This window comes from Ammospiza caudacuta, chromosome 6 (genome assembly GCF_027887145.1).
Source record: "Ammospiza caudacuta isolate bAmmCau1 chromosome 6, bAmmCau1.pri, whole genome shotgun sequence".
Classification (NCBI taxonomy): Eukaryota; Metazoa; Chordata; class Aves; order Passeriformes; family Passerellidae; genus Ammospiza; species Ammospiza caudacuta.
This window is the reverse complement of record NC_080598.1, coordinates 36,958,065-36,978,431: the sequence shown is the minus strand read 5'-3', so window position 1 is coordinate 36,978,431 and position 20,367 is coordinate 36,958,065.

Here is a 20,367-nt window from a genome sequence, read left to right as displayed (position 1 = left end):
AAAGGCAAAAACCTTGCTTCTAACTGAGATAAATCAGTTGCTTTAGCAGCTCATCCCGTTGGGACACCTAAAGGCAGTAGTTCTTATTATGGAGTAATGAGCTGCAAAATTTCAGTGTAATGACAGAAATTTGTTTCTGGCAGATTGACAGAATTTTGTTATTTTGGGGAAGGCTGTAGGGGTAACCATAGCATAAAAGTAAGGTCAACTCCAGTCAGACAATTTTTAGTAACTGGAAGATTGTGATGGTTGCCTGGCAACTACAGCAGATATAAACTAGCTTTTCCAGGTGATTTGGGAGACTTACAGAATTTTCACTTGCTGTATTGAAAAGAATGTCTTTTAAAAGAAACTGGCAGTTAGGAAAGTAAAGCTATCACGGTTAACTTGGCTCATGGTAGATAAAGAGACTGGTTGATCTGTCTTCTTCTTAGCATGTTTTTTTAGCATGTTCCAATGAAGATTCAATTTATCATCTAACTCTTGAAATTGAGAGACACAGGCTGGATTCCTTTGCTGCATTTGGACAATCCAAAAGCATGTGTGGGCTCAAAATATATCTCCATCTTTAACTCACAGAGGCTCAACAGGTAATAGGTGGGACCCACACTCTACTTTTATTCCTATGCTTTTACATCAATAGGAAATTAATGCATAGGCCAAAATAACTCCTTCTGATCCAGGAAGGACTTTTATAAGAATGTGACTTAAATTTTAAAGCTTCTCTCTTTTGCTGGGTTACTCCCATCTCTGGGAAATTTCTCAAAACTTCCCAGTATTTCATTAAAGAAGTAATTCAACTTTCAGATTGACAAATTTGATTTTTTTTAACAGAGGTTGGCTCACTGTTCTGTTCCATCCATTGTCATAGAATGCATTTAATCAGAATTCTCCACACAGACCTTTCTGAAGAAACTCTAAAAATGCATAGAAGGTATTGATGGATGTCATTTGTTGTACCTAGTCACAGCTGATATTACTTTTTCTTCTGAGATGAAGAGAAAATCTGAAAAAATAATCACAGAATATCCTGAGTTGGAAGGGGCCCACAGGGATCAGTCGAAGTCCAACTTCTGGCCCTGCCCAGGACAACCCCAAGAATCAAACCATCATGCCTGAGAGCGGTGTCCAAATGCTTGGTGCTGTGACCACTTCTGTGGGGAGCCTCTTGCAGTGCCCAACCACCCTCTCCATGAAAAACCTTCTCTAATAGCTAACCTGAACCTCCCCTGACACAGCTTCATCCCATTCCCACAGGATCCTGTTGCCATAGGGTATCTGGTAGCAACTTCATGGATGATGCAGAAAGACATCCCTGGTAAGGAATATTACTGTGAATATCTGCTTGGTTGCATTCCTATTCTGCCAGTATCCTCTGGATATCAGCTGTTCTGAAAAAATCTTTCCAGCCTTGTTTTTTGATAGTGTACATCATTGAAACAGGTGATGCTTCACCAATCTATGCTTTTAACTGGTATTTTTTACTTCTGAATCCTTCCTCTCAGGTAGCTGTACTATACAATTTCTGAGATACTCTATTTTTATACAGGGCTCCAAAGTGTCAAATGCTTAACTGCTCATAACTGTATGGTTTCAACACCATACACTCATTCTATTTCTTTAGGAAAATTGTGGGGAAATTTGGGTTTAATTTGCTTTTATTTTAAGAATGTCTGTGAGTTTATTTTGTTGTAACAAACTCCCACCAGTATATTTGCTTTGTTGGTCTTCCCCTTGATTCTTACTCATAAACACTCAAACCTATCAACACTGTCATCAGTTTCTAGACAACGAAACCCCTCAACAAACCCCCTCTACCTCTCCTTCCTTACCTATCCCTTCTGAAGGCTTCAGAACCACATATAATAAATGTCTGTAGAAAAAGTAAATTTTCAAAAACAACGAGCAAGTGTGTGTACAAGACTACTGCTCCTTGTACCTGAGTCTCCAGCATTAAGGTAATGCTGTGGTTTTTGGCGTTTCCCACCTCTTTCATTTTACCAGTTCTGTCATCAAACTTGGCCATAACTTACAGCTCATTCGCAGAGAATGGTAGATAAAATAGCATCAATTTGAAGACCTTTATGCTATTTCAATTGTCAATGAATGTACTTTTTTCTCAACAGATGCAGAATTTCCACAAGGATTTTCATTCATGCTTCTCTCATTTTGTGCTAGAAATTGTCCATGTACACACTTCTTCAGAGTATTGTTCTGAATATAACTTGTGTCAAAAATCACTGCTAAAAATCACAGTACCTAGTGCTATGGAATGCTAAATCCTTTTAGTGCCAGAGATGCTGCTGTTAAATAACTAATGCATAAAAATAAAATAAAAGACTGGTGAGTTGTATGTACCACATCCAAGGCACGGCAAGCGTTTTAAAACAGCCGTGTCTGTGTTGAGCAAATTACAAATCACATTTCTGGTCACAAGAACGTTGGCAGAATTAGAGAGCCTTGGATGTGCTTACACAATCATGCTTCCCTGAAAATATCTTCACTGTAGGTCTTAACCCAATTATGCTGGGAAACTGATGAATTTGGGGACCCATCTGGAGGTGAGACAGGTAGTAGGTAGGGAGCATAAGGTTATGAAAAGCCTTCATTCAAAGCTTAGTAGTTCATAAGTAGTCCATAAGTAGTAATAGATTCACGTATTATATTCATCAGACTACTGAAAATGGGAGAACAAATTCAGAATATTCAGGAACAAAAAGAGTTTAGTTATACATAGTGGCACTGAATTCTTCCTCTCGAGATATGCTTTTAAATACTGCATCTAAGATACACTTAGAATCTATCATACAATTAAAGTTTTATTCCTGATCTCTAGTCTAAAATGAGTCAAATTTTACAGTTAATTCAACTTAACCCTTCTCCACACATATTTCAACAAGGATAGTTGCAGTCCTTGTGCTGGAGGAAAACTTTGAGACAAGACAGGCTGAACGTGGTTAAAAACAGCTCCTCTTGGACTGAGCATCTGGCTCTCTGCCTCCCGTGTTGGACATCAGAGAGCTGGCATGAAGTGGTGTCATGCTGTGAAAAAAATTATTTCCCAGCGCTACTACAGAGAACTAGGGGGTGAATGTAAGTTAACCTATGCATTTACAATTAACAAAGTGCAATCATACACAGGAGAATAAATCACAGCATGTAATCTAGTCTAGCACTTCAGTGAAGTTTGTGGAAAGTCGTCTCAAAGACACTTTTATCCAATGTCAGTTTTATTTCTTTAATACTTTAGCATTAAACACTCTCTTAGGTCAATGATGTCTCATAATGAACTACACATTGTACATCAGAACACACAAAGAATCAAGAATTATTTTTTTCTTTAAAATGGAAGGGTCCATTTTTTTCTCCCCATTAACTTAAAGCTACTTGTAGACCATACTTTTTGGTATCAGACACTAAAATATTTACTCATCTACTGTGTCCTAGCAAATTTTTAAGCAGGTGACATTCATTTAGAATTCTGATTAAATCAGAAATTATCTGTGTATGGTTTACAGTGCAGTATTTGGGGGAAAAAAAAGAAGTAGTCAAAATAAAGTAGAGGAAACTTTACGTGCTGGAATATACCATAGTGCAGAAGAGTTACAGATACATTTCAGTAAAGAAAAGTTAAAGAAAGATTATTTTAAGGAAAATTTAGACAAAGTATAGCAATTCCTATTTCCTGCTTATTCATGTAATAACTTTGCAAATCACCAAGGTAGAAGAGATTTCAAGCATAAAGAAAAAGAGAAGAAAAGAAAAAAAGAGATGAAATTAAAAAAAATATATGTAAAGGATCCTATGTAGGCACATTTGCTATATTAAATATGTGGTAAAAGCACGAGATCCCCTGATAAACTATCTCAAGATGAACATGCATCCTATGCATTCATAAAACTATAAATGACACAATGAAAAGGGCTGTTCTCGATTCACCTTTCATTGCATGGCTGACCACATGGTATAGCTGACCATATTTCACTTGTATGAGAGTTTGCACCTGAGGTTTCTCCTGTCTCTTTGATTTTCTTTGTTGCAGGAACATGAAGATCCGATGGTTTTAGTCAGAATTAGCTGCTCCTGAAATGTTTCTTTTCAGCTGCCTGTTACTGAGGAGCTGCATGGTATGTGATGCTGCATATAAAATATTGACAGTGCATACCAAAAACCATTCACACTAAATGTTTTCTAGGTGGTAATCACAAGAAGTCCGAGCACAAAACACACAGAATTGGTGCTTTAGTACTCGTACCTGTAACCCAGCTAAACTGGTCTTAAGGCCACAGCCCTTGCTCTTTTTCCAGCCTTCCATTCAGTACTGAGCAACCATCATTCAAAGTTCTCTTTCTGAGATAATCTCCCAGTCTGTCACACAGTTGATACTCTCTGCCTCTAAGAAGACAGATCTTTGCTACAAGCTTGACAATAAAATAATATGACATTTTCCTGCAAACTCTTCTTCTAGGTCACTTAAAAGTAATATAATATTGCTGCAGTGTAGGCCTGTCTTTTCCCCAATCTAATATTCACTATATAGTAAAATTCGGTAAAAAATTATTCAACAAATTTTGGCTCTCTAAGTCTAAGTATACATACTGTGGTTCCACAAATGTGATTGCTCAAATACTTTGCCAAATATTTTGTGTTTCCATATATTCTCTTGGTATTTAAAAAACATTGTATAGCTTTTAGTGTCAGTGTACAGATTTAGTTTCCTCCTGCAGCTACAAGAGGACTCTTCTAAGACAAGAAAAATAAGGTAAAAAAAAAGATGTCAGATGGAGCCCTGACTGACCTCACATAAACACTTCTCTTTGACTTAAGGACAAACTGAGTGGCACAATGAGGCATTAACTTCAGTATTTTGATGAAAAATACTTTAAAAACAGCATTCTTTATTGTGTGCTTGCTTAAACCAGATGACCTAACCTTATTTAACATAGTCCTCAATATAAACTCAGTCACTTTTTGTTAACTTCAAACCTCTGGCTACTCCCTCAGATTGTCTCATGACTATCTGAGAGCCTGAAGCCAGAGCCACAGAGCTGACAAATATTGCCAGCACTGAGTGTCAAAGGATGCCTTTCATCTGCACACAAGGGCAAGCACCAAGGGTGCCACAGACTGAGACAGAAAAATAGGCATCAGTAGCAATGTGTATCCAGACCAAATCTTTTGTACAAAGGGCATAGGTGCTCATTGTGCCAAGGTGTTAAACATTTATGAAGGCTTTTAAGGAGATATGTTGATTTTCTGAATGGTTTTGAAAGTAATTGTTATCAGGATGCATCAATAGGTTTTGACTGTTTCTAGTTTAGGAAACATACTGTGCTTTTCACCCTAGATCACCTTGCAATTCTCACATTCATCCTTATGTGACATAATGCAGCTGAAACCAGCCCTGGAGCTATTATGCAATGCTAATGCCTTTTTTGTTTATAGTAGAAATCAGCCATTTTATGTGAATCCTGGTCGTTGCCATTCTGAAGCATCTTACAAAATGGCATAGGCATTTTCCCTGTTCATTCTATATTTCAAAAGTAATTATAATAATTTGTTATATTATTGTTTAAGATTATATCTTCTGTACTTGGAAATACAACTGTTATGCAGCAAAAAAATTATTCAAAAATATTTTTGAATTACTATTAGAAAAGTAGGTCTTTTAGAAAAATTTAAAAAATCTATGATGATGTCAGAAATCAGAAATCATTATGGCAAGAAGAAACTATAACTTGAATTTACAGGTTTTTGCTTGTAGTGAAAATCAAGGGTACTTTTACCCCTGACTGCAGCAGAAAGGAAGGTAGGCCTCCAACAAAATGCTTTTAAGATCTCTATCACGGGCATCAGGGAACCTACAAGGAAGGCAAAAACAGCAGCACTCTACAGGTGAATGAGCAGATTAATTATTTGCCTTAAAATGGAAAAAGCTATTCCTAAAATTTTAATCACCAATTCTTGCCTTTCTAAGAGTTGTTCAGGTGATACACCTGAGCATTTTTAAGGGACACGTCTGCTCTACTGCAGAGAGCTTGCTTTCCTCAACAAGAAGTAAGGTTGCTAATAATGTACTGGGAAGAATAAAAAAAATCCTGCTGTTGTGTTGATCTTTCATCCTAAAATACTTGTTTTGTGGTCATTTTCCCAGACTAGTCTGAGTTACTGGGCTCCATCTGCTGTGTAAGTGGCAGATTACTTGAGGCATGATGTGTTACTGCATCTATCTTTATGCTAAGCTGGAACATGCCCCTGCATTTAGAGAATGGGGAGAGAAAAAATAAAATGCCTTTTCTGACAACATAAAATTACAGAGGAGGGTGTAGACAGAGAGGTGTTTTCTTTGCTGTCAATTATATAAGAGGCGACAATATACAATTATTCAGTCAATCAGGAGCTTCTTGGATTCTTTGAATAGGGCTTCTTTCATGCGAATTGTACACAACTTTGGTCTGAGCTAAATTTATAACTATAATAATTTAACTAAATAGTTTAACTAAATAATTTACTTTAAAATATTTTTTGTTGTAATTTGATAGTTATTCCATTGTTTCGAACTTTGGTTTTCACATGCATGCCATTTTCAGCAGAAATTTTCAAGTTCAATACTTTATATGTCATTTGAGTCTTTTGCTAGGGAATATATGATTTTGTCCTGTGAAGTCTTCATTCATTACACCAGAGACAATGAACAGCACTATACATTGCTTTATTTCATATGTCTTCACCATCTGTTCATTTGAACCAATGTTTTTAGGAAGGACTTTAAGACAACACAGGAAATGGCAGCTAGATGGCAAATTTTACAATAAAAGAGTGTTTTCTGTTTTATCCACTAATAATGAGGAAGTGGATTACATCACCAATGTGATGTAATTCTTCAAGACAAAATTTTATTATTCTCATTGCTAATAATCAGGGTAATTGCTCCTACCTTTGGATAACACATTATAATTTCATTTTGCCTGCAAAATTTTGGTGACTAGCAATAGAAGACTGTATTTGCTAAACTGTCGTTCTTTAGTCATGATTTCTAACTGACAACAGCATGGAATTAAGATGCTTTTTGGTGAAATAAGCTTGCTTTAATTCTCCAAAGTCTCAAGAAGTGATAGATGTGGTCAAAGTCAAAAAAAAGTCCCAGGATGGTGAGCCCACAAGATGTCAAGACATATGGACATTCATATTATCCATCTGCTTTTAATATAATGTTAAACTAAAGAGCAGGAGTGGTCTTTCAGGCATAGCACTCAGTTCATTCTGAAACATTGTGCATATTAGTTTTTATTGTCAGTTGATTCTTTACTGGGTTATTTATAGCAGCTCTTTAGGTCAGGATTATTCTGTTTACTAGGTTAGCAGCCATGAAGATTGATTATAAAAAATCCCAAATTTAGGTAGATTGCAAGCAACATAATATGAATTATTACACTGACAGGTTGATGGTTTTGTTGCTAGTAGACAAAGAACCTCTAGTGTATCAGTTGCTACACTAGGGCTGTTGCCTATATTTCTATGTCGAATCAAAACAACCAAAGAAAGGCAAGAACAGGCATATTGAACTATCTTTATGGATACCTAGTAGTGTGCAGTACTTGCCTGTCCTTATGTAGGTGGCAGAAATGTTACTCATATGTTTTCACAAATTGATCTCAACTGCACGTATTTACTAATGATAAATAAAAACATTATTCAAGAAAAATGAACCACTATCACAAGAAGCATTAACTACAGTTTTAAACACATTAGAATATGCAGTTCTCTGTATCATTTTTCTATGAACCTTGAAGTCTTAGTTACTCATTAGAATTATTAGAAGATTTTCTATGAAACTGAAAAAACATTAGATCATCAGACATGGATGAAGTTTTTACTCCTTAGTGAAAAGGTTTTAATAAAATTAATTAAAGGTACAATAGCTCCACCTTCATCTATTTTATGCCTTACATTTCCTTCAACAAGGGTATTTTCAAATCTCCCTACTGCAAAAGGTAAAATAAATCCTGTTTGTGCAGAAGTAAGAGATTAGAGATAATAGTGAGAAACCGGAAGGATGTAGAAACTACAGGTAGGGTTGGGTTGCTCTGTTTATATGAATAGTAAGGAAGATAAATGAAGTAACTGAGTTTAGAGAGAGATTAATGAGTGGAAAGTGTTTCACATAGAAAGGTCACAAACACTGCTTTATGAGAAAGAAAATAAACCTAACCTTTTTTTCCTCAGATACTTTGGAATTTTTTTACAAGGTCTCAGTTCTGAATTTCTAGCATATTTATGTTTTTTTATTATTTCTAAAGTGAAGACAAATATTGGCAGTTATCATACATACATGTTTCCAAAATCTGTTATTGTTCCTAGCCAGAAAATAATGACAGTTCATGGCTGAGGAGGAGAGGGATCAGGGAAGAAAAGAGTTTGTTTCTTTTTTCCCCTTCCTATGAGCAGGGAGGAAAGAAAACCCAGTGATAATTTCCAGATATTTTTTTAGTGAGAGTTATGGTTTATTTACAAGTGTATTTATTTTCTACAGGGAAATAAAATGGGAAAAAAAACCACCCCACCTTCCAGTGGCAATTTTGGTCATCTCAGAAAAGTGGAGTCAGCTTGGGCCAACAGAAGAAGCCAAGAATAGTTAAGAACATGGGAAAAAAGTAAAGACTTGACATTAAATTTGTACATGTAGTGGTTCCTATTAGATAACTGGTTTAGCATTATGAGATATAAGTATAATTTTTTCCCCTGAAGAAAATGAGAAATTATAAATTATGTTAACTCTCTTTTGAATAAAAAGCATATTTTTATTCAAAAATCATCTTATAATATATCATCTTTCAGTGAAGAACTTTTAGACTGTTTGTATGGTGGTGAGTTGCTTGGGCTTTTGGAGGTTTTCATGTTATGAACCTTGCAGAAATCAGAGTAGCTGAAGCCTAAAGACATTGTACGGAGAGGTAGAGGCCAATCTTTTTTCTAGGGAGAGAAAGCAGCTTGGTGTTGTCTTTTCTGCAGGGGCCATATGGAGGTGTAGCTGTGCCTCTGTAGGGGGCATCCATCCCCATCCCTCCCCATCCCTCCGTCCTTCCGCCCACGTGGAGGAAGCCATGGCAGCTCTTCTGGGGAAAAGGCAGCCGGCCAAGCAAAATCATGCCCTGGGCTGCATCCAGCTCCCACAACACCAGGGACCATCCCAGCCAGAGCTGCTCATGGCGGCATTAGTTAGAGCTCTGAAAATATCATGAACCTTGGCAGAGCCCAGGAACTGGCACTTTACAGGAGAAAATTCTTGTCCTGATACTTGTTTGGAAAAACAAATACCGCACGCACACACCCTTGCATGTCAATTCCTCTGAATTAATTTCTTTAATTTAACATATCAGACTGCACAGCTCCTGTGAAAAATTGAGTAAAATCACTGCATTTTGGAGGGATTTCCTTCTACAATTATTACTGTGTGTACTGCTTTTGGTTAATTGAGCAAACAATGCCCTTGGTAGCCATTTCCTTTCACCATAGTCAAAGGCAAGATAATTAGTTAATTGCCAGAAGGGGATGTTAACTGCTGGTAATGAACCACTTTTGAGGAAATTACTGCTACAATGCCATTAGATACTGCAGGCATGCATGAAGGGAAGAAATACTGTTTTGATATTTCTCCACTTTTTCTCCTGCAAGGAAGTTGTAGCAGATATATTGTTGAGCAAGGAGACAGTTACCATTGAAAGCAAAAAAAAAAAATCCACATGTTAAGAATTGTTTTTCATGTGGCAGAATTGACCTGAATGTCATGAATTTTTAATTTTAAATAGAATATTACAAATCCATTACTCTTTAATTCTACAATGTTGCTGCTCATCAGTCTTTTATTTTTCTTCATTAGTCTTTCTTACAGACTGCCTTAGAGGACTTTTACTATCATAACGCCTAAAGAATTTCCTAAATCTGGACTGGTAATTTCAGTAGCAAACAAGTACCTACCAATCAGCATTAGCAAAGTTAATGCAACTCAGAAATTGCAGTTCTTGCTGCTCCATGTTCCCTCTGCGGTCATCACCTCATTGCAAAAGTCCCATACCTTCTTGGTGATTTCTAGTTTTTCTAGTGAGTCTAACAACCTTTTGATATACATTAACTGAACTAGTATTATCATATTGCTTTGCAGTTCCCAGTGAGGTAGAATAAGCAAAATATATTTCAAGATGAAATTATGAACTGAAAATTTTTATGGGAGATATCTTCATTCTCTTGCTGCAGAATTGGACAGTTTTGTTTTGATCTAGGGTTTGACAGACTATTTTATCTTTTAATTTCATCTTGAAGAAAACTAAATGATTTTTACATTTCCATACTATGTCGTGGGAGACAATGGTGACCCAGATTGGTAAGTAATGTAGCTGACTTTAGTCCCATGCCATAACTGAGTTAATCAGGTTGCTTTACAGCCTGACCTATTACTCTGGATGCAGAACTGAAGTACCACTGTCTTGATCTCAACTATTATTTGAAAGCCCTGTCACAGCTATAGTTTTGCATTGTGCTGAAGAACCATATGAGCAAGCCTGGAGCTAGCTCAGAGGCCTCCAGTAGGAAAGCATGCTTTACCTTGTTTTGACCTAGTCAGAACAGAGCAGGTTTTGAGAGCCTGGGGAAGTTAATTTTGAAAAAATTAATTTTCTTGGGGAAATTATGGCTATAGGAAGAATCTGTAACATATATTATTGCTGAAGCTAAATAGAGTTTTTATTTTTTATATTGCTCTTACATAATTTAAACAACAAACTGCAAGCTCTTTGCTTACAATGTAAACTGATCTGCCAAACAATAGGATAATTTCAAAGAGAATGTGATTTTATTTGACCTGGAAAAAATGTAATGTTGACAGAAATGCTACGCTGTGAGTTATGAATGTTCTTGATATTTCATCCAGGGTTGATTCCTGTTCTAGTTCAGTTTAATCACAGAATCAGACATTTAGGTTGGAAAAGACCTTTTTAAGTATCAAGTCCAATTGTAAACTGAATGTAAGTTGTTCCATGCTAACAGCGCCTTATGTGGGAGCCATAGCACAGGCGCCTTGCATTGCACAACCACGTGGGTAAAACTGCCCATGAGGTGCCTGTAGTTGACTTTTAATGGAAAACCAGTCCCTTTACTGATGGAACACAACACAAATCCACATGTATGTTAATATGTGCTACCAGCACATTCCTACGAATTCAAAAGGATAATAGTAGAAGCAGTGATCCTCTATCAAAAACCTTGAAAGCAAGAAAATTATTTATCTGGGAAATTTGCTGCTCCTCATTCCAATATTATACTTGGCTTATGGAGGATGTTCAATACATTATTCTTTATTTTATGTTGAGTAAAGAAAAGTTTTCCAATATGTGATTTCCATTAAACAAATAAAGCTTCAGTGTCCCGGGCTATCAATAATTCTGATGTCTGGGTTGTGAACATGTACTATGAAGAATGGCATTTGAATAAGTTAATTTTTCACTATAAATATCACCATCATACATAGCTTGCAAAATTTAGGAAGAGGAAAAAGCAATTGAAAAAGTCTGCAAAATATTCCAAAGATGCAATTGCTTAGTCCAGCTTATATTAAACAAAGATTAAGAAGATTTGAGGTTCCTCAGCATTAAGTGGGTATTATTCAGTACTTTGTTATTGTCAAGTTTGATATCTAATACTCTATGCCAATGCAGAACAAGAAAAGTAAGTTGAGTGCTGCTGGAAATGGGAGGAAATTCAGCTTTTAGCCCTGGGGTGTTATATAAGAACTGCATCACTCTGCCTGTCCAAGTTCTGCTGCCATCAGCCAAAATGCTGCAGGAGGAGCTATCTACCACCTTGACATCCCACGTGAATCCATAGCTAACAGCAACCACATACAGAGTAAAACAGGTCTACTCTGCAAAAAAGAAAGAATCAAAGCAGCCAAAAGTGGAAGTAGGGCAAAAACATTTGACAGTTCATATTTTAAAAACTGCAGGTAGTGACTTTTTTCCTTGAAATTTAACTGGTCTTACATTCAGCACTTATAATTTTTTTTTTCATATTTTGACCTTCTAGAAAAAGTCACTACCATTTGAAGATGACATTTTGTTAATAAATATTGTTAGCCGAGATTGTTTTCATTTGAATAATTACACATGATAGGTAAACTTCTTACTCATATCTACTCTAAACCTACCCTTAAATTTAAAGTCACTGCCCCTCATCCTGTCACTCCAGGCCATTGTAAAAAATCCCTCTCCCTCTCTCTTGTAAGCTTCCTTCAGGTACTGCAAGGCTGCCCATAAGGTCTTTACATAGCCTCTTTTCCAGGCTGAACAGCCCCAAGTCTCTCAGCTTTGTCTCAAATGAGAGGTTCTCCATCCCTCTGATCATCTTGTGGCCCTCCTCTGGAGTCACTGCAGCAGCTCCTGTCCCTCCTGTGCTGGCACGCAGAGCTGGTGCAGCCCTGCAGTGGCTCTCAGCAGAGCAGAGCAGAGGGGCAGAATCCCCTCCCTGGCCCTGCTGCCCACGCTGCTCTGGCTGCAGCCCAGGACACGTTTGGCTCTCTGGGCTGGCAGTGCCCATGGTGCCTCATGTGCAGCCTCTCAGCCAGCAGCACCCCCAAGTCCCTCTGGGCAGGGCTGCTCTCCATCTGTCCATCTCTCAGCCTTTGTTGATATGAGGGATTGTCTTGAGCCAGGTTTAGCATCTTGCACTTTGTCTTGTTAAGCCTCATGAGATTCCCATGGACCCATTCCTTACGCTTGTCCAGGTCCCTCTGGATGGCATCCTGTCCTTTAAGTGTGTCAGCTGCACCACTAAGCTTTGCAGGTGTCATCTGCCATCCCTCTGCCATTAATGAAGATGTTAAATAGCACTGGTCCCAGTAGAGATCCCTGAGGACACCACTTGTTCCTGATGTCCACAGGGACACTGAGCTGTTGACCATTAGCCTCTGGTTGTGACTGTCCAACCAATTTGTCATCCACCACAATGCCCATCCATCAAATCCTTCCCTCTCCAATTTAGACAGAAGGATTTTGTGGGGGACAATTTTGAAGGCCTTATAGAAGTTCAGATAGATGAATAGATCCGTATCTATGGCAGATCCATGGTCCCTCCCTTGTCCACTGACAGTCACCCCATCACAGAAGGCCACAGGGTTGGTCAGGCAAGGCTTGCCCTGGATGAAGCCATGCTGGCTGTCCCAAATCACCTCCTTGTCCTCCAAGTGCCTTATCACAGCTTTTGGGAGGTTGTGTTCCATGACCTTCCCAGGAACAGGGGTGAGACTCACAGGTCGGTAGTACCCAGGGTCCTCCTCTTCTTCATCTTTCTAAGAGATGGGTACAATGTCTCCCTTTTTCCAGTCACCTGGGACTTCACCTGACTGGCATCCCTTTTTAAATATCTTGGAGAGTGACTTGGCAAGTTGGATCTCTCAAGATCCTGGGATGCATCTCTTTGGCTGCCAAAGGTTCCTGTACATCCTTGTTGCTCAGGGTTCACAAACCTGATTTTCTCTTACAGTGGAGGTGAACCTCCTCTCCCAGTCCCTCCCTATCCACTTGACTACATAGGGCTTCTCTATATTTAATACAGCTGTTACGTCCTAGAGAAATGTTATTATTAATTTATTTGCTGTTTTATGTGTCAGTTAAGTTTTTAGGGAAAGCATCTGCATGAGTATATGGGAATGAGATATTATCAGAGCAATAGTATGTCCAATTTGTCCAAAGACCGACTGTCTGATATTTTCATTGTTAGAGTTTTTTCTGTCATGCATTTCCCAACTTAAAAGAAGGAAAATGAGAGGACATGCAAAATTATACACCGAGGTTTCCATTCTACTGTAAATAAAACAACGTATTTGAATCTTGGAACAAATGCATTACAGAGAGAAGCGTATTTACATATTAAAGCAAGGGATTATTAAAACTGTACTGAGAAGGACAGGAAGACTAGGGTTTTTTTAATTGTGTTCTAACATATAGGAGAATGGATTACAATGAAACTCAAAAAATAGTATGGTGAAAACAAAAATGTCTTTGATGTTGAAGGAACAGACTAGTTTTATTTAATTATGACGAGGAACTCATGGAGTTTGTTTACAGATCTGAGAAGATAAAACTGTGTTACTACTGATCAATATTATAATGCTAGTATATTGTGTTGATCAGACTGCAATGCAAATTATGTCATTGGATTGAGTGGAATGTGTTTTATTAAAACCTTGAGTCATATATGACAATATAGGCTCTAATTAGTTGTAATATAGTCCTGCCAAAGAGCTATATTGATCACTGATGTTGGATGTTTGAATTAGAATAAATATTCAAATTATGTTGGGGTGTGTGTAATTTATAGTGTTTGGAACTCCCCCCTTGGCCTCTGATGCTTAAAATATATATCAACATACTCCATACCGATTTTTCTTCAAGGAGAGAAGCGCAATTTGAACCATTGCCCAGACAAAAGGTGAAACAGTGAATCACTTCTAGTCTTGCCAGTATTGTTGCTGAGGAACTGTAACATAAAATTTTTCACAAACTCAGTGTCTGCTAAGGAAACTTCTGTGATAATACAAAATTTTACACGAATAAAAGACAGTCCAGAGGCTATAGTATCAATTTTATTTAAATATTTGAGATTCATTAATACACAGAAAGGCAGTTTACTAATGCTTTATCCATTTGTAGATTAAACAAAGGCTTGTTAGCTCACATGAGACAGTTTGGTTTTATTTTTAGCTACAGTATGGCTGGTGCAATGCCTCTTCTTTTAGCATTTTCATTTTGCATTGCCTTCAGTCCTGACATGAAAGTTAACATTAATCTGCCAACTCATTCTGATTGGATTGCTTTGGAAGTCACTCCAAAGTCACAATGGCTAAATGGGATGAAGCTGTAAGACAGAAATGCATTGCAGTTAATACCTCTGCAGTACTGAAGCTAAGCCAAGGCCAGCCCTAATTCCTGAAAGAAAACAAATCCACAATAATCCATCCCTCAATTCTGAACAGAGTGGCATAATGCCAAAAAAATATATAAAACATGTATTCCTTACTAAAACATTGCATCTTATTCCACCATGGTTTCTCTTGGCCTTTTATTCATGTAGTTTGAGGTCAGTGAGCAGCATACATGTGAAGGTGTTATCTGTCCTGACACTTACAGCATTCCAGTGTTCTCCTGAAATAAGAGGACTTGGGGAGAAAATGGTTGTTGGAACAAATAATTTCAGTTTTTGTTGCAACAATAAGAAGGCAAAAATTAGGATAACTCCTAATTCCCTCTCCTCAGAATTCCTCTGAAGAATATTTTCAGCCATTTAATCCATCTAATGTCTGTCTGGCTAAAACTACAACTGGTATTGATTTTTCATAGTCTGGGTCAAAATTTGCTTCTGCAAAAAGCGAGCATGATCCCACTCATGTCTAATTAGTCTCAGTTTGGAGATTTTTATCAGCATGCTGATTTTAGCCCAAACTTAGACTGTGTTACTTAGAACTTATTCTTCCCTATAGTGCTTTTGTGATGATAACTTATTGTGACAAAAAGAACCAGTTTAGACATTTCTATCTTCATCCAAAAATGTGTCCTCATGTAGAAATAAGCCTTAAAATAGCTTACTAACATGAAATGTCCCAGAGAAACAGAGAATAGTATTGGAATGAATTAGGTGGCTAGGAAGTATTTCTAGAGCTTAGGACTAATTTAGAAACCCTTAGGATGCCTTGGTGATAGTATTTTTGTAATGCAGGCTCAAAATTTATTAAAATACATTCTTCAACCTTAATTCAAATCAAAATATGCAAAGAATTTGTGCATTACCTGCTCAGAGCTGAAAAACAACAATAAACTGGTGAAGTGCTTCACTTGTTTCAGGGTCAGCAGGCCTTGCTGTGAATGAAATCCTGGTAACTACTGTAGGCCTTGAAGTTGCACATCTCCTCTAAGTGTCAACTATTTTGAGAAATTTATTTTAAGTTGCTTAATAGAGTACTGGGGAAAAAAAATCTGTTTCCAAGAATTAGACAGACACATATAGAAAAAAATATTTTTGCATATTATTCTATATAAATCCATTTGAATCCTTTTCTTTGACACCTAGTCAACTTTGTATTATTTCTGCCATCTTCGGTAAGACAGCCAGATTGCCATCATTACAGAAAAAAAAAAAATCTGTCTGTCCTACAGAACTTTATACAAGACGAATACTTACTGCAAACATTTCAGGAATTAATCTTGTCATGACTTGACTTGGCATGACTTGTCAAATGTGGTGCAGAAAGCTGAACAAAGTTGAGCTTTCCCTTCCCACTGTGTTTTAACACCTGTGGTACAGTTGAGTTTGCTGCCATTTTCAGTACATGACCAAATGGCTGGAGAGTGGTGCAAAACAGAAAGTAGCCACAAGCCAGTCCTGAAGTTCTGTGTGATGACATGCCAAACCTGTTGAGAAAAGAAATACAAGTTCATGTACAACCTGATATTTGAAACTGGTGTGATCAACGCATCAGTGCCACACTGATGCTGCTGTTTGCTGCTCTTCAGATGCCAATAACTACAGCTCTGTCGGTAGGCACTCACCTACGTACATGTATGCAAGATAACATTCAGGCCCATTGTTAACATCTACTTTTACAGGCTGAAAACCCTTTTTACCTCCAGCAAATGCTCCAAATAATTGATTCCCAAGTGAGCTATAAATAATACCAACAGCACAGAGCCCATACAAGTACTGCTTTAGTGTTACTGAATATTCAGAATCTGCTGCCTCTGGTAGCTATCTGAGCCATGCTCTCGACAGGTTTAGGCTCCAGTAGCCCAGAGCCCAGAGTGTTTTGGAGCTAGAGTATTTGCAGATTAGTGAATACCAGCCACAGGGCCAGGTGTGGTGTGGAAACTTGAAAGTACAAAGTGTCCATCCTGACATTCTAAATACTACTGCCAAACAATACAAAATATATATGCTGGCAGGGGATGAGGAGAATGACTGGCAAATGCTGCCAAATAGAAAGCAATTTCTAGGGCAGCTAGAGGCCCTGCTTCCATCATGGGTAGGGCTGCTGCTGTAGAGAGATTTTTGAAGGAAAGACTGCCAGCATGGAAAATGGGATGAAGCTGTGTGTAGCAAGGATAGAATTTAGCAGATAAAGCTCCTAAAAGGTTCAGCATCATCAAAGCAAGAGTGGTAGAAAATGGGACCAGCTCTGAAAGGGCAGTTGCATGTTTCAGCCATGCTGATTTTTTCTCCCTTGAAGTTAGTGAGCCAGGCCTTGAGCTGTTTCCCTGTACCCTTCCCTGCAGGGTCAGAGTGCTTGGCTTGATCGTGGTTCTAGGAGAGAAGGATCTTCCACATATTTCCAGCCAGAATGATGTAGTAAGTCTCCAACACCACCATCACAACAGTAAAGCCTTGCAGTCTGTTCCCTATTTGGCAAGAAAATAGTAAGAAGAAAATGCAGCACATGGGTTAAGAAAGCCATCCCTCATTCTGGGAAGATTTACTGTCTTGGTGACAGAAGCATCTGAGATCATGGAGGTAAGAGTGGAGTAGTGATGTGGCTCTTTCCTCACTATGCTCCATCTCACATAGTGAACTCCACCAGAACCTGGGGTGCTGTGGTGCACACATGCCTTGGTTACCTCTACATGAAATCAGCTCGTGTTCACTCACATCTAGCATCTCGAGATCTGTGTGACAAGAATGCGTTCACATTTATGGGTGTTGAAAAATAACCACTACATTTGCACTGTGTTTCTTGCCAGCAAGCTTGGCAGACCAAATCCTGCTGCTCTGACCTGTCTGGGAGTCTGCAACCTGCAAAGTGAACTGTTCAGCTACCTGCACAGTCCAGGTCAGCCAGTTAATGCACAGATCTGTGCTTATCAAAGACCTGACTGTGGTGCTAGAATTTCAATGCATAAATCAAGCCACAGAATAAATATTTGGGGTTTGGACATTTGTTCTGAGGAATTCAACACACAAAAGGCATAATCTTCTTCTGATTGTTCATTTTTTTTAATAGTTGCCCAGGCCAAGCTATCTTGGAGATCACTGTTGAAACCCAAGGTTATGGTAATTTTCACAACTCGTGATAAATTATGTCTTTGCTCTATGGGAATGAATAATTGCATATAGAAACACTGTAAGCTTGAGTTACAATTGGTAAAAAATATTCAGCTATTGCAGTGCATAGCAAATTTTAAAATGTTTTACTGTCTCATGGTGCTGCAAAAATCTCTCCATAGGAACTGTGGGAAAATGCTGAAGGTGATTTAACAGAAAAGCCACCCCATGTGTAAAGGTTTGAATTGCATTATTTTGATCTAAATGCCAAAAATGTATAAGTGCATTCTTTTTCTGCCCTGACAGAGCATCTGTATTGGAAATTTGAGGTCTATATTCAAGACTGTTTTCGACCCCTGAAGTAAGGACAAGAAGTTTGAATGAATATAGAGTCCTGAGTTGAACCTTTGCCTCTGCCTTACCCCATTCTGCTCATTACTCTGTTTCAATCTGCTGTTGAGGGATTCTCCCATCAGCTTTGAAATATCTAAGCATTACATATAAAACTCTGTGTGTTCAAATAAAATTAATCTCCAATGTGCCACTTTATTTTTAGTGTACCAGTTGCTAACCGAGAAAAATAATGTTTGAGCTGTTCTTGAAGTCAGTAAAAAGCTTCAGCTATCCTCCCCTGAGATTTGTCAGTTGTGGGGTTAACATTTGCAGAAGATTTAAAATCTGTGCTGATTTTGGCCGGCAAAGGATTACAATACGGTCTTTTCACAGAAATACTGTAGATTGTTTGTGTTCTTTTGGCTTTTCTAGGGCATGGTTGAGGACTCCTAAACCTGTTGTTATTTACAGGATATTGAATTTTGTTAAATTATGTCTTCACTGAGGGCTTTTGAGATATTTTTAGCAGAAGTGGAAGAAAAAGAGGTTATTAAAAGGGCAACTAGCAGATGATTTGGCAGCATTACATGTAAAGCACAAACACTGTCTTCTTCCACAGTTGCATTTGCTGTTCATGTTCCTCTAACCAAAATATGTCTGATATCTACCTTGATCCATTTAATACCACTGAAAGGGAAATGGAAAGGGGAAAGAAGAATTTTTTGCTTTAGCAATCACATTTTCTTACATAAAAATTTAAAAATTTTATAGAGGCAACATGTAGGCTGATTGAGCAAATATTATAAGAATATTTTCAAACAGCTGGGATTTAAATTATAAAAACAAAGGTGTTTTTTACTGTTATTCATCAAATTATTTCTGCATGTACTTGAAATGACAGCACACTGATATGGTTTGTCCAATACATCCTCATATTGCAATTATTGCAGTGACATAGCCTCAATTAAAAGATATTACAAAACAATGGAAGAAAAAAGCTTCCTAGTTATAGGAAAAAAAATTTCATGTTCACCAAGGACTGTCAGATACTTTGGAAAAGAACCTTAAGAATGCCACTTTGTTTTCCTTTCATTCTTTTCTTATGAACAAGCACAGGCAAAAAAAGCTACAGGGTTTGTATTGTGAGGTAATTATATAGAAACCCAGACATTTTGAGGTATTCACATAGATTGACTTTCATTTTAAAAAATCTAATTTGTATTGAGATTTTGTTTACTAAACATGAGGAAGGTGTTCTACAAGCACCTGAAATATATACAGTAATTCCAATTCCTCCAGGTGCTTTGGACAAAAGAACTCCATCAGTCAGACTCCTCATTGCCCTGAGCCTTCAGTGATACTCTATAAGATACCACTAAATTACTACAGAGTCTTCCAGTGGTTCAGAAATGAAAATGAAAGGATCCCAAAAGTATCTGACAGATTTATTTTTATCCTTTGGTGAAATTACAGTCTCTATTGTTTAGGAGGATGTAAGATTAGCTATGGTAAAAAATTACATGAAACCCTGTCAAAGTTTTATCTGCCAGTTCAATGATATCAATTAATTTAAATGCAAAGATCTGTAATGGGTGGTTTTTATCATGTAAACTGATACATGCGAGAAATTAAATTAAAAAGTTATTGCATAAATGAAAGGGTTGTATTTTCGTACAAAATGTAGTTAGATGTTAAGTGATATTCTGCCTAGACAAAAATGCAGTAAAAACATAGAATTATTTAATTTGAAAAAGAACTTTACCATCATCAAGATCAACCATTACCCTAACACTGCCAAGTTCACCACTAAATCATGTCCATAAGAGCCACATCTACACATTTTTAAAGTACCTTCAGGGACCATCACACTGCCACATCCTTGGGCCGCCTGTTTCAATGCTTTCACCCTGTTGGAGAAAATCTTTTACCAATCCAATCTACACCTCCCCTGGCATA